This window comes from Malania oleifera, chromosome 7 (assembly GCF_029873635.1).
Source record: "Malania oleifera isolate guangnan ecotype guangnan chromosome 7, ASM2987363v1, whole genome shotgun sequence".
Lineage (NCBI taxonomy): Eukaryota > Viridiplantae > Streptophyta > Magnoliopsida > Santalales > Ximeniaceae > Malania > Malania oleifera.
The window spans coordinates 83,827,676-83,843,162 of NC_080423.1; the positions used below are offsets into that span (position 1 = coordinate 83,827,676).

The 15,487-nt window shown below is 36.8% G+C and overlaps 1 pseudogene; it reads left to right on the plus strand.

The window, feature by feature from the left end:
- Window positions 1-8,015: 8,015 nt before the first annotated feature.
- LOC131160912 (protein argonaute 1B-like) lies at window positions 8,016-14,845 on the plus strand (annotated as a pseudogene).
- Window positions 14,846-15,487: the final 642 nt, after the last annotated feature.

Consider the following 15,487-nt stretch of genomic DNA (forward strand, 5'->3'; position numbering starts at 1 on the left):
ATGTCATTTCATTACTAAACAAAAGGTAGTACAATATGTAGACAAAGTTACAATGGCGGGGGATTGCCACAAAATCATGGTAAACATTATTAGAAAAAGAAAATACAAGAAAAAGAGCAAACATATTGATTTCACAGCGTGCTTTTGAAGAAAACTCCTAAGCGGAGTCCGACTCGGAATTAGAAAGGATGACTGGGTGAGTCGGGAAACACCCGCTGTCAGAGGAAGCAGCCACTACCTTGACTATCATTCAGAGGAGTTCCACCATGGCATCCCAAATCACCGGAGCAAGGGTGGCTACAGGGACGTGAGTTGAGGGTGGTGCTTGAGCACAAGCTAGATTTCCCTATGGAGGTGGCATCCATATGGATGTGCCTGAGCTTGAATTAATGCATGTGCATGAAGTAGAAATCGCACTAAGAGGGCGTGCCACATATGGGTTCCTCTTAGGATTGCACCTATGCCTACTCTTTGTCTAAAAATAAATGTGGAGAATAATTATCCATCTAAGGGAACCTAAACTTTATATTCTTTCTTTTCTCAAGCAACTAAGAAATTTTATTTTGAAAACCTTCAACCATCACTAATTATAACGTGGTATCAAAGAGAATTTCAATTTTTATAACCAATAACTCTCCTATATATTATGTGTTGATGTAAATCTCAAATCGAAAATACACGCTTTATACGTATTAATAAATCATATATAGTTTGTAGATAAAATTTGTAGAGCATTTTATTTGGTCATTAACTAGGTCATTTCTAGCTTGTCCATTCCTGCAGCTAGCCCTTGCTCACTCACTATACTTGATACAGACATATTGAATTGAGTAATGTTGTTCATCACATAGTCATGATAAAAGAATTTTCTTTAATTATTAGGTTAGACTACTTAACTATATCATATTTTAAGTAGACAACCAATCATGTATAACTTTGCATTTTAAATTATTTTAAATAAAAAAAAGTCAATTTAATTCAATTTTTTTTAAAATTCTCAAAATATAAGGATATGATTGGTTGGTTAAAATTTAACATGGCTAAACAATCTTAACTTAATAATTTCTCACTTACCCCTAATTAACACACAACAAATCTATAGTAGATATTGGTTGGAAGGTACTGGAGTGTGAAGTGAGTTGGAGGTTGTAAAGAACAAATATTTTCAGGACACAAAAAATCACATACCCACTTATTGTTGAAAGAGTAAACTTGACTGTGGACAGTGGCAGCAATAGTTGATGACGGCTACCGACCAGCCGCTTTTGTTGATCAGCGGTCACCAACCTCACCAACCAGCGGCATTTGTTGATTATTTTGGTTTAAAATCTTCTATAAATAGATGTGTGTGTGTGTGCAATGTAGTATGGTGTGTTGAGAGAGTGAATAACCAGTGAGCGAGAGAGAGAATTGTTCTTTGAAGTCCTTTGTATTTTTTTCTTAGATTGAATTACATCGTTGTTTTTTGCAATTGATTCTCACTGAGTTTCCGTCACAACTAGTGAATGAGTGTCCTCTCCACCCATCAGTGGTATTAGAGCATCCAGGCACGCTGAAATCTGCCAAACAGAGACGAAAATAGGAGAAATTCAATTTTCTCCCAGATTTGAAGTTGCTCAAAATCCAAAATTGAGCCTACCATTGTGAAATTTATGTTGAGACGATTCCAACAATGAAAACCACGTCTCAAACGGACTCTGAGAAATGCCACACGTGCCCACATGCGCCCTCAGCGTATTCAGCGTTTTTTCCACGTGCTGCACGCACCGACGAAGACTCTGGCCACCGGTGACACGAGCTCCACAAGCCCCGCATGTGTTTTCCTTGCTCGGCAGGTGAGATACAACCCGGCCATCCGATCCAAGGCCCGGCTCAGCGACCCACGCCCAGTAGCCCGGCTGCATCCCCGCGAGCACGACCCGACCTGATTTCCGACCTGCATCCAGCCGCCGACATGCGGGACGTGCAGAAGCCGGCACGTGGCCCTTCGGTAAGTGCTAACACTGTTAAACAGCCGTTAAGTTGAATCGGCCCAGTTTAAATCACCAGAACTTCCTGTAGCCGGTTCAGTGATTTTTGAACCGGTTCTTTGCAACCCAAAACTGGTTTTTTAAGGTTTTTCGACCTTTTGAACACATTAGTGACATCAATTTTTCAAAATCAACCTCCATCTATATGTTTTTATATATTAAATTCAATGGCAAATTGTGCTTGTAATAACCCGGAAAAAAAATTAAATTAATTAATTAAAATTATTAATCAACTAATTAGTTAAGTATTATTAAATTAATGTACTAAATAAACAAGTAAAAATAAATAGTATGAAAAAAAATTTAATTAAAAGTAATTATTAATTAGTTAATTAATTAATTAAATATTATTAAATTAATAAGTAAAATAAATAGTATGATAAGGAAAACAAAAAAAAATATTGAAATAAGAAATATATATATATATATATATATATAGATAAGTTATTATAATATATATATATATATATAAAAGTTAAAATTTAAATACATATATATATATATATATATATATATATATATAGGTTAAGTTAAAAGTAAGTTTAAAAAAAAGAAAATAAAAAGAAACAAAACATAAAGAGGAAGCCAGAGGCTTCCTGCGAATGCATCTCTCAATATCTCCGTTTCACTCCTTCGTTCTCCTCCTCTTTTTCCTTAATTTCGTTAGCCTAACGAGCACCGATCGGAAAACGGAAGGTATCATTGGATTCCTAGTTCTGCCACTGACATCTCAACTAGAGCAGATTTGTCATGAGAACGACTTAGACACTACTCTTGGGAAAAGGTAACTTTTTCCCATTTTCTCAATTTTGCTTTAAATCTGCTGTTGAATTAACAATCAGCCACCACCACGGGGTCCTAATCATCGTTGTCGTCATTTTGACGTAAATAATTTTTCAATTGGGGTTTTCTAGACCCTACTCCAAAGCGAGAGTGAGATTTGAAAAATTTATCAATTTGACTAAATTTAAGGGTATAATTATTTATTAGATATCTAAAGGCCTAGGAAGTATTAAAATAATATTTATTTATGATTAATTTAATGGAATTAGGATTTTTGATTCAAGGTTCTGGTGAGCACCGCAGTTATTTTTCGAAGTCCCTGTCGGTGTAGTTTAAGAAACCAGGTAAGGGGAAAATATATATTAAATCAGAATTTTTATGAATTTAATGGAAAAATAAATTATGTTATATGTACGTGTATATGTTTCGGTATGGGTAAAATGCCAACTGTTTAAATTGTATTTTTTTTTTCAAGTTTAGGGCTGTTTATTATATATGTATATGCGAAAATGAACAGATGAAAGTGGAAAAATAATTTCAGTATAATTATGTAAGGAATGAAAGACATTTTCAGTATATAAACGTTAAATGTTGGTTGGCTTATTTTATAGGCAATGTATGAATTTTACTGCTAAACTGTGCAAATATATGTTAAATGTATGAGATGCATGTTAAGGAAGTAAAGTAATGAGAATAAAATGTGATTTGGACAATGTTGCCTGTGTATGTTAAATGTAACCATATAAATGTAAGACAGCTAAAAGACAACCATGTTAGATTCTAGCTCATTTATATGTGGACTAACTGATGACAGCTAAAAGGACTTGTATTAGATTCTAACGCATTTCTATGTAGACTAACTGATGATGACTAAAGAGCAGTTGTAGTACAAAGGAATGAAATGAAAACGTTATGCAAAGAAATGACAATGGAATGACAATATAATGAAATGAAATGTGAAACGTGAATGACCCAAATGGGAAAGAGTCACTTAAAGTGAAATGCAATGCAATGTTAAGCCATGAATATGAACAAATGTGTATGATTGAATAATGATAGAAAGAATGATGTATTATGATATTAGAAGTATGTATGTACGTAGAACATGTTACGATTGAGCGAGACATATCTTTCGCCTGAGGGCTTGCTGAGTAAAGCAAGTGCACTAGTAGTTACAGATGTGCAGTAGCCGTATAACGTACTAGGGTAGAGGGAACCTACTTGTATGGGCGGGTAGATTTTCCTATCCTTAGGGCCTTTACCGATAAAATTTTATATGAATCGTGTGAGTACGAGATCAATTTATCACTTGAGGGCTTACTGAGTAAGGTGAGTGCCCTGGTATGCTTTAGTTACAACCTTTGGGTTGCCTAAATATCAGAGCAGAGAGGTGCTACTTGTATGGGTGGGTAATCACCCCTATCCTCGGGTAATCTCGTGGGTTAAATATTTGCATGTGATTGTTTAGGTTCAGAAAATGGTTTTAATGTTATGATAATGATTTGCAAATATATTTAAAAATGATATCTATTTACCTCATGTTGGCCACACACTGTTTTAATATATTGTTTCTTCCCTTACTGAGATGTGTCTCACCCGAATATAAATGTATTTTTTTTCATGATCTCTTCAGGATCGAGCTTTGAGAGCTCGAGGTTTTTGTAACATTATTGAAAAATAGAAAAACAAAATGGTATATTTCTATGTTAATTTTAGGGAATGTAAATATTTTATATTTTATGTCTTATGTTTTAAGGATGGTAAGTAAGGAATGATTGTGAAAATAGTGAAATGTATTAGGAGTTATGTAGATTTATAAAAATGCAGGTGATGGATGATTTATTATGGATTATAGTTAGAATTAGTAAACTATGGTATTATGTTATATGGAGATTATGTTTATGTTTTCCGCTGCGTATATATTGATTTATGGATTATCAGGTATAATGCACCGGACCTAGATTTAAGGGTTCGGGGCGTTATATTATGGTATCAGAGTAATGTCCAAGCGGAAGTGTGATTAATTTCACATCGCCTGGATATGGAGATATTGGAGTATTAGGTTAGGAATGATTTATACCAGAGTATAGGATTGAGTAGCGATAAGGATAGGAATGGTAGATTAAGATATCGTTAGGAATTCTGAGTTATGTTTCGTAAGTTTGGGGGCAGAAATCCCTTGATGGTCTTCTGTGTTTTTCTGAAGAAGTTGCTAGCTTCAGAAAATCATGGTAAATCCATTGATGGTGATGTTTCCGAGTAGAGAAATTCGAACTTGGGATTTGAACTCGATGGTGAGATTTGTTGATTTTAGAGGTTATGGTATCGAGAGAAATCAACAGATACCACTAGGTAGAGGTGGACAAGCACGTCATTATACGATGGCCCTGGATGAGGCAGATAAAGCTAAGAGGGTAGGTATGAATTCATGTTAAAGATAATGATGATTTTATTTAATTGTTGATGATACAAAAATTTATTTGGAAGACATATTTATTGAATGGTATGAGGTATAGTAAATCGTAGAATTATGGAGATGAAAGATTAGGTAACGAATTTCGAGGAGGAAATTTCTTAAAGGAGGGAAGAATGTAATAACCCTGAAAAAAAATTAAATTAATTAATTAAAATTATTAATCAACTAATTAGTTAAGCATTATTAAATTAATGTACTAAATAAACAAGTAAAAATAAATAGTATGAAAAAAAATTAATTAAAAGTCATTATTAATTAGTTAATTAAATATTATTAAATTAATAAGTAAAATAAATAGTATGATAAGGAAAAAAAAAAACTAAAATAAGAAATATATATATATATATATATATAAGTTAAAGTTTAAATGCATATATATATATATATATATATATATATATAGGTTAAGTTAAAAAAGAAAAAAAGAAAAAAAGAAAAAGAAAAAAAACACAAGGAGGGAGCCAGAGGCTTCTTGCGAATGCAGAAGCTTCCTGCATCTTCTTCTCTCAGCTTCTCTCAGTATCTCCGTTTCACTCCTCCGTCCTCCTCCTCTCTCTCCTCAATTTCGTCAGCCTAACGAGCACCGATCAGAAAACGGAAGGTACCGTTGGATTCCTAGTTCCGCCACCGACATTTCTACTAGAGTAGATTTGTCGTGGGAACGGCTTAGGCACTGCTCGTGGGGAAAGGTAACTTTTTCCCATTTTCTCAATTTTGCTTTAAATTTATTGTTGAATCGACAATCAGACACCACCACGGGGTCCTAATCATCGTCATCGTCATTTTGACGTAAATAATTTTTCAATTGAGGTTTTCTAAGCCCTACTCCAAAGCGAGAGTGAGATTTGAGAAATTTGACAATTTGACTAAATTTAAGGGTATAATTATTTATTGGGTATCTAAAGGCATAGGAAGTATTACAATAATATTTTATTTAAGATTAATTTAATGGAATTAGGATTTTTGATTCAAGGTCTGGGTGAGCGCTGCATGTATTTTTCGGAGTCCCTGTTGGCGTAGTTCAAGAAACCAGGTAAGGGGAAAAATATATATTAAATTATAATTTTTATGAATTTAATGGAAAAATAAATTGTGTTATATGTACGTGTATATGTTTCGGTATGGGTAAAATGCCAATTTTTTAAATTGTATTTTTTTCGAGTTTAGGACTGTTTATTAGATATGTATATGCGAAAATGAATGGATGAAAGTGGGAAAAATATTTTCAGTGTAATTATGTAAGGAATGAAAGGTATTTTCAGTATATAAACGTTAAATGTTTGTTAGCTTATTTTACAGGCAATGTATGAATTTTACTGCTAAACTGTGTGACATGAGATTCTGTGCAAATATATGTTAAATGTACGAGATGCAGGTTAAGTAAGTAAGGCAATGAGAATAAAATGTGATATGGACAATGTTGCCTGTGTATGTTAAATGCAACCATGTAAATGTAAGACAGCTGAAAGACAGCTATGTTAGATTCTAGCTCATTTCTATATGGACTAACTGATGATGACTAAAGAGCAGCTGTAGTACAAAGGAATGAAATGAAAACATTATGCAATGAAATGACAATGGAAAGACAATGTAATGAAATGAAATGTGAAACGTGAATGTCACAAATGGGAAAGAGTCACTTAAAGTGAAATGTAATGTAATGTTAAGCCATGAATATGAACAAATGTGTATGATTGAATAATGATAGAAAGAATGATGTATTATGATATTAGAAGTATGTATGTACGTAGAACATGTTACGATTGGGCGATGCGTACCTTTAGCCTGAGGGCTTCCTGAGTAAGGCGAGTGCACTAGTAGCTACAAATATGGTAGTAGCAGCATAACGTACTAGGGCAGAGGGAACCTACTTGTATGGGCGGGTAGATTTCCCTATCCTTAGGGCCTTTGCCGATAAACTTTTGTATGAACTGTGTGAGTACGAGATCAATTTATCACTTGAGGGCTTACTGAGTAAGATGAGTGCCCTGATATGCTTTAATTGTGACCTTTGGATTGCCTAAATATCAGAGTAGAGGGGTGCTACTTGTATGGGCGGGTAATCACCCCTATCCTCGGGTAATCTTGTGGGTTTAATATTTGCGTGTAATTGTTTAGGTTCAGAAAATGATTTTAATGTTATGATAATGATTTGCAAATATATTTAAAAATGATATCTATTTACCTTATGTTGACCACACACTATTTTAATATATTGTTTCTTCCCTTACTGAGATGTGTCTCACCTGAATATAAATGTATTTTTTTTCAGGATCTCTTTGGGATCGAGCTTTGAGAGCTCGAGGTTTTTATAACATTATTGGGAAATAAAAAAAGAAAATTGTATATTTCTATGTTAATTTTAGGGAATGTAAATATTTTATATTTTATGTCTTATGTTTTAAGGATGATAAGTGAGGAATGGTTGTGAAAATACTGAAATGTATTGGGAGTTATGTAGATTTATAGAAATGCAGGTGATGGATGATTTATTATGGATTATTGTTAGAATTAGTAAACTTTGGTATTATGTTATATAGAGATTATGTTTATGTTTTCCGCTGCATATATATTGATTTATGGATTATTAGGTATAACACAACGGACCCAGGTTTAAGGGTTCGGGGCGTTATAGTGCTACCCAAGCAGTCATTTCAAAGTTGACTCGGGAGAATTATGACAACTGGTCTATTCAAATGAGAGCCCTTCTAGATGCTCAGGATGTCATGGATATCGTTGAAGATGGGTACAAAGAAAGGCCATGTCTCGTCGTGGTGGTGGTGGTGGCTGACAGTCGGACTCTGGTTGGAATCAACAGCCGGGGCCGTCATTTTAGAGAGGCGGCGGTGGAGGTGGTAGAGGACGCGAAGGCGGAGGCGGGAGAGGACACAGAGGCGATAGTGGCCGTTCTGACAGTTTCTAGCTGGCTCCTCCTGCTACCAGCACCGGGGTGTTTCATGCGGCTCCTGCTCCGTCTCCTGCACTCGTTCAACACGCGGATGTTCCAGAGTCGGTAGATTACCCAACTTTGTCATCTAGGTCGCCTTCGCCAACGTCATCGAGGGCTGACATGAAGCATCTCTCGTTGCTGACATCGTAGTCGGCTCAGTCGCCACCCGAGGCGCAGGTCGTCTAACAACCACCCAATTCATTGAAGGCCGTGGCGTTCTCGGTGAGGCCAGGTTACAGTACTGTGGGACATAAGTGTGTGGTGAGAGCCAATCACTTCCTTGTCCAGGTTGCGGAAGGTGATCTCCACCAATATGTGATGTGTCAATTAATCCCGAGGTTACTAATAAAAAGGTTAATAGGGAAGTCATGAAGCAGCTTGTTAATTTATATGGTCAGTCACACTTAGGTAAGCGATTGCTGGCATTTGCAACAATTTCTACGGAGTAGACAGCTGGCCGATGTTCCTCGAGAAGCTATACAAGCTCTTGATGTGGTTCATAGGGAAGAGCCGTCAAAAATATATACAGTTGTGGGAAGGTCATTCTTTGGTCAGAATCTAGGGCCAACAGGTGAACTTGATGATGGTATAGAATATTGGAGAGGATACTATCAAAGCCATCGCCCAAAACAAATGGGGCTCTCTCTCTGTTGAATTATGGCTCATTCTAGAAGCCTACCATTGCCATTGAAGTCTTCAATGGTGGGCTATTTTTCAAAGGTAGGTGATTAGTGGTTGTAATAGTGGTTTTTCCTAACCTATATAAACCCATCACCTCCATTTGTATTCTCATCCCCAAAATTGCCTACTTCTCTCTTAGGCACATTCTCTCTTCTCTCTCTCATTTTGTAATATTTCTACAATAGAGAAATATTGATTGATAGTGTCTGAGGACGTAGGCACAATTAGCCGAACCTCGTTAATTCTGGTGTTCTTCCGTTTATCTATTCAGTAGTTAACTTTTGTCGGGTATAGTTGTAGTAATATATTGTGTTAATTACATGTCTAAGGAAAATTCTGTCTAGGAAAGAGGGATTTAAGCGGTCTGTTGTGACCCCCCACTTCCCTGGGAATTTACCTGGTGTAATTTTGCACAATTATTCACTCTCTATTTACTTGTACAATTGTAACTGTGGTAAAGTTAGGTGGAACAATCTCAATTTTCACAACAATTGGTATTAGAGCCAAGGTTATTCTTAGTATGCTCTGTGGTTGCAGCTTAGTTTGATCTTCCACATCAGAAAAGTTTTCCTTGGGTTATTGGCATTCCGCATCGGCAGCTATTGAATAGCATTTATGGCAGAGATGGCAGATAGTGCAAAAGCATCCACATCAAACTCGTTTATTTTGGCAAGAACTACTGTGACAAATGCCAGATTTGCAGTGGAGATTTTTGACGGCACCGGTCATTTTGGTATGTGGCAAAGTGAGGTTCTAGACGCTCTCTTTCAGTAAGGTCTAGACATTACCATTGAAGAAGAGAAACCAGAAGATATTGAGAAGAAAGAATGGGGGACCATCAATCGGTTAGCATGTGGTACAATTCGATCGTGTCTTTCAAGAGAGCAGAAGTATGCATTCTGTAAGGAAACTTCTGCAAACAAGTTGTGGAAGGCACTGGAGGAAAAGTTTTTGAAGAAAAGCTCTCAAAATAAACTTCATATGAAGAAGAGACTATTTCGCTTCAGTTATGTCTCGGGTACCACTATGAATGATCATATCACCAACTTTAATAGGTTGGTTACTGATCTAGTTAATCTGGATGAGACTTTTAAAGATGAAGACCTGACTTTAATGTTGTTGGGATCCCTTCCTGAGGATTTTGAGTTTCTTGAAACTACTCTGCTCCATGGAAAGGATAAAGTGTCTCTTGGTGAGGTTTGTGCTGCTTTGTACAGCTATGAATTGAGGAAGAAGGACAAGCTTGAAAGCACAAGTGGAGCCAACGAGGCTCTAGTAGTTCAAGGCCGTTCACAAAGCCAGAATAGAAGAAAGAAAGAGAGATCCAAGTCAAGGTCCAGACCAAACAAAGATGAATGTGCCTTTTGTCGGGAAAAGGGGCACTGGAAGAAAGACTGTTCGAAGCTAAAGAATAAAGGCAAACTTGATAAAGGAAAGGCCATCTCAAATGTGGCTGAGTACGAAGATGGGAGCTCAGATCTTTCGCTTGCTGCTACGCCATCAACTAGTTCTTCGAGTATATGGCTACTAGATTCTGGGTGTAGCCATCATATGTGTCCCAATCGGGATTGGTTCTTTGATTTTAAAGAACTAGAAGGTGGAGTCGTCTACACAGCAAATGATGTCCCTCTTACCACACATGGGATTGGTTCAGTCCGCTTGAGGAATCAAGATGGATCAATCAAAATATTGACGGACGGTAGATATGTACCAAGTTTGATGAAGAATCTTATTTCTGTGGGAACCCTAGAATCAAAGGGATTCAAAGTAACAGCAGAAAACGGAATCATGAAGATCATCTCTGGTGCACTTGTGGTAATCAAGGGAATTCGAAAGAACAATAACTTGTATCACTATCAAGGTCGTACAGTTATTGGGACGGCAGCAACAGTTTCTTCTGATGATAAAGAAATAGAAGCAACTAGGTTATGGCATATACGCTTGGGGCATGCAGGTGAAAAATCCTTGGGACTTCTTACAAATCAAGGATTATTAAAGGGAGCAAAGACCTGCAAGCTAGATTTCCGTGAACATTGCATCAAAGGGAAGCAAACAAGAGTGAAATTTGGTACTGCAATCCATAATACCAAGGGTATTTTGGATTATGTTCACTCTGATGTGTGGGGACCTTCCAAGACAACTTCACTGGGAGGAAAACACTACTATGTGACCTTTGTTGACGATTTTTCTCGAAGAGTATGGGTGTATACTATGAAAACTAAGGATGAAGTGTTAGGAGTCTTCCTCAAATGGAAAAATATGGTGGAAACTCAAACAAGCAGAAGGATTAAGCGCCTCCGTACAGATAATGGTGGAGAATATAGAAGTGATCCATTTCTTAAAGTCTGCGAAGATGAAGGTATTATACAACACTTCACAGTGAGAAGTACACCACAACAGAATGGAGTGGCAGAACGTATGAATCGAACATTGTTGGAGAAGGTTCGGTGTATGTTATCCAATGCTGGGTTGGGTAGAGAATTTTGGGCTGAGGCTGTAACATATGCCTGCCACCTCATCAACCGCGTACCATCTACTGCTATTTGTGGTAAAACACCATTGGAGAAATGGTTTGGAAAGCCTGCTACAGATTATGATTCCTTACATGTATTTGGTTCCGCTGCCTACTATCATGTCAAGGAATCAAAGCTGGATCCGAGGGCTAAGAAAGCAATCTTTATGGGAATCACCTCTGGAGTAAAGGGATATCGTCTTTGGTGTCCAGAAACAAAGAAAATAATCTTCAGCAGGGATGTTACCTTTAATGAATCTACTTTTTTAAGAAAGGTGACAACAGAAAGTGTTGAGCAAAAAGATGGTGCTCCAAAACAGGTGGAGTTTGATAGAAGAATTGTTTACCCAGAAAATGAAGACTCTCCTATGGTAGAAGAAGAGTCGCCTGTAGAAGAGGTTTCAACCCAAGAACCTCAACAGCAACATGAATCTATTGCATTGAGTAAGCCAAAGAGAAAAATTAGAAAGCCTGCTCGCTTTGTTGACATGGTGGCTTACGCATCTCCAATTGCAAACGATGATACTCCTGTTACTTACAATGAAGCAATCCAAAGTTCGGAAAAAGAAAAGTGGAGGGAAGCCATGAATGATGAAATGCAGTCCCTTCATAAGAATCGAACATGGAAGCTTGTTAGTCTTCCGAAGGGAAAGAAGGCAATTGGGTGTAAATGGGTATATACAAAGAAAGATGGATTTCCTGACAAGAATAGTGTTCACTACAAAGTAAGGTTGGTGGCTAAAGGCTATGCACAAACGGAGGGAATTGATTACAATGAGGTATTTTCTCCAGTAGTAAAACATTCCTCCATAAGAATTTTATTGGCTTTGGTAGCAAAATTGGATATGGAACTAGTTCAATTAGATGTAAAAACTGCATTTTTACATGGAGACTTGGAAGAGGAAATCTACATGACTCAGCCAGGAGGTTTCAAAGTTGCTGGAAAAGAAAATATGGTATGCAAACTTGAAAAATCGTTGTATGGATTAAAGAAATCCCCAAGGCAGTGGTATAAACGATTTGACAAGTTTATGATGGGGCAAAAGTACAGAAGAAGCAAATATGATAACTGTGTGTATTTTTGCAAGTTACAAGATAGATCTTTCATATATCTTCTTCTTTATGTTGATGATATATTGATAGCCTCCAAGAGTCAGACAGAAATTGACAAACTAAAGGCTCGGTTGAATAGGGAGTTTGAGATGAAGGATCTAGGCGAAGCAAAAAAAATTCTCGGTATGGAGATAAGTAGAGAAAGGAAGTTGGGGAGACTTTGTTTGACTCAAAAACAATATTTGAGGAAAGTACTGAAGCGTTTTGGTATGGATGAGAAGTCAAAACCCGTTAGTACTCCGCTTGCACCTCATTTCAAACTAAATGCATCTATGTCTCCAAAAACTGAGGCAGAACGAGAATACATGTCAAAAGTACCGTATTCAAGTGCTGTTGGTAGCTTGATGTATGCCATGGTGTGTACAAGGCCCGATATTTCACAAGCCGTTGGAGTTGTGAGCAGGTATATGCATGATCCTGGAAAGGAACATTGGCAAGCTGTGAAATGGATTCTACGATACATTTTGTATACGGTAGATGTTGGACTAATATTTGAGCAGGATAAGCAAGATGATCATAGTATTGTTGGATACTGTGATTCTGACTATGCTGGTGATTTGGATAAGCGTCGGTCAACTACTGGCTATGTTTTTACTCTTGCAAAAGCGCCAGTTAGTTGGAGGTCTACTTTACAGTCAACAGTTGCTTTGTCCACTACAGAGGCAGAGTATATGGCAGTCACAGAGGCTGTGAAGGAGGCAATTTGGCTTCAAGGATTGATGAAAGATTTGGGAATTGAACAGAAGCACATCAAGGTGCATTGTGATAGCCAAAGTGCTATCCATCTAGCAAAGAACCAAGTCTACCATTCAAGGACAAAGCACATCGACGTTCGATATCACTTTATTCGAGAAATTCTGGAAGAAGGTGGAGTAGTAATCCAGAAGATTCGAACCACTGAGAATCCTGCTGATATGATGACAAAAGTGGTGAGTGTGATCAAGTTTAAACATTGCTTGAACTTGATCAACATTGTTGAAAATTGAAATATTTGCGCTACAAGTGCGTTTGAAGACATTATGGAATCTATGAGAGATGTTAAAAGATGGAATTTCGCCAAGGTGGAGATTTGTTGAATTATGGCTCATTCTAGAAGCCTACCATTGCCATTGAAGTCTTCAATGGTGGGCTATTTTTCAAAGGTAGGTGATTAGTGGTTGTAATAGTGGTTTTTCCTAACCTATATAAACCCATCACCTCCATTTGTATTCTCATCCCCAAAATTGCCTACTTCTCTCTTAGGCACATTCTCTCTTCTCTCTCTCATTTTGTAATATTTCTACCATAGAGAAATATTGATTGATAGTGTCCGAGGACGTAGGCACAATTAGCCGAACCTCGTTAATTCTGGTGTTCTTCCGTTTATCTATTCAATAGTTAACTTTTGTCGGGTATAGTTGTAGTAATATATTGTGTTAATTACATGTCTAAGGAAAATTCTGTTTAGGAAAGAGGGATTTAAGCGGTCCGTTGTGACCCCCCACTTCCGTGGGAATTTACCTGGTGTAATTTTGCACAATTATTCACTCTCTATTTACCTGTACAATTGTAACTGTGGTAAAGTTAGGTGGAACAATCTCAAGTTTCACAACACTCTCTCAATATTGACGTGTCAGCCAGATCTTTTTATCGGTCAATTAAAGTCTCTGAGTTTGTTGGGGAATATTTGAATCTTAGAGAATTAACAAGGCCTCTATCTGATCAGCAACGTGTCAAGCTAAAGAAAGCTTTGAAGGGATTTAAAGTAGTGCTTACATATAAGGGTATGCAAAACGTTACAAAGTCAGTGGTGTGTCTTCTCAACCAACTAGCCAGTTAATGTTTTCTGTTCATGAGAATGGAACAAAGATTTCAGTGGCCCAATACTTCCGTGAGAAGTACAGTATTGTGCTCCAATATCCATTATTGCCCTGTATTCAAGCTGGGAATGATTCCAACCCTATCTATTTGCCCATGGAGGTTTGCAAAATTGTTGAAGGGCAGAGATACTCTAAGAAACTAAATGACAGGCAGATCACTGCACTGTTAAGGGCAACCTGTCAACGCCCGTCTGAAAGGGAAACTAGCATTAAGAATATGGTTAAGGCGAACAACTACAAGGATGAAAGACTTGTGAAATGGAATTTGGGATTGAAGTACGGGAAGAATTAACATCTATTGATGCTCGAGTACTGCCACCGCCAATGCTCAAGTATCATGAGACAGGCCAAGAGGCAAGGGTTGATCCAAGGGTGGGCTAGTGGAACATGATCAACAAGAAGATGGTCAATGGTGGTACTGTGCATTTCTGGGATGCATAAATTTTTCATCGCGATTGGACAAAAGATGCGGTTTTTCAATTTTGTCAGGAACTGGTCAATATGTGTGTTAGCAAGGGAATGGCATTCAGCCCAAACCCTTTATTTCCCATGTTCTCAGCTGATTCTCGTAATATTGAGCACAGGGGCGGCCCTGCCTTTAGGCAATTGAGGCAGGGGCTAGGGCCCCAAATTTTTTGGCCCCTCAATTTTTTTTAATATAATAATATTATTTTTGAGTTTTAAAATTTTTTTAATTAAATAATATTAATATTATTTATTATACTCTATTTCCATAATTGACTTCCCAATTAATTAATAAATATTAAAATTATATTTTAAAATATAAAATAAATTCAATTTAATTTTTTTTTTAAGTCTTATATTTTCCAACTGACAACTTTATTGTATTTCAAATTATCTATTACTTTCATCTCTCTCTCTTAATATCTCTAAAAATTTTTTTTCATCTATCACACTCCCACACTCTCATCTCTTGATTTCTCTATGATTTTTGCTCCAACTATTGTATTCATCATTTTCGGGTCTTCGATTTTATGTAATTTTCATTAACTCTAATTTTTATTTCAATGTTTGTATATTATTTTTCTATTATTTTCACTCTGAATTTTTTTTTTTTCTATT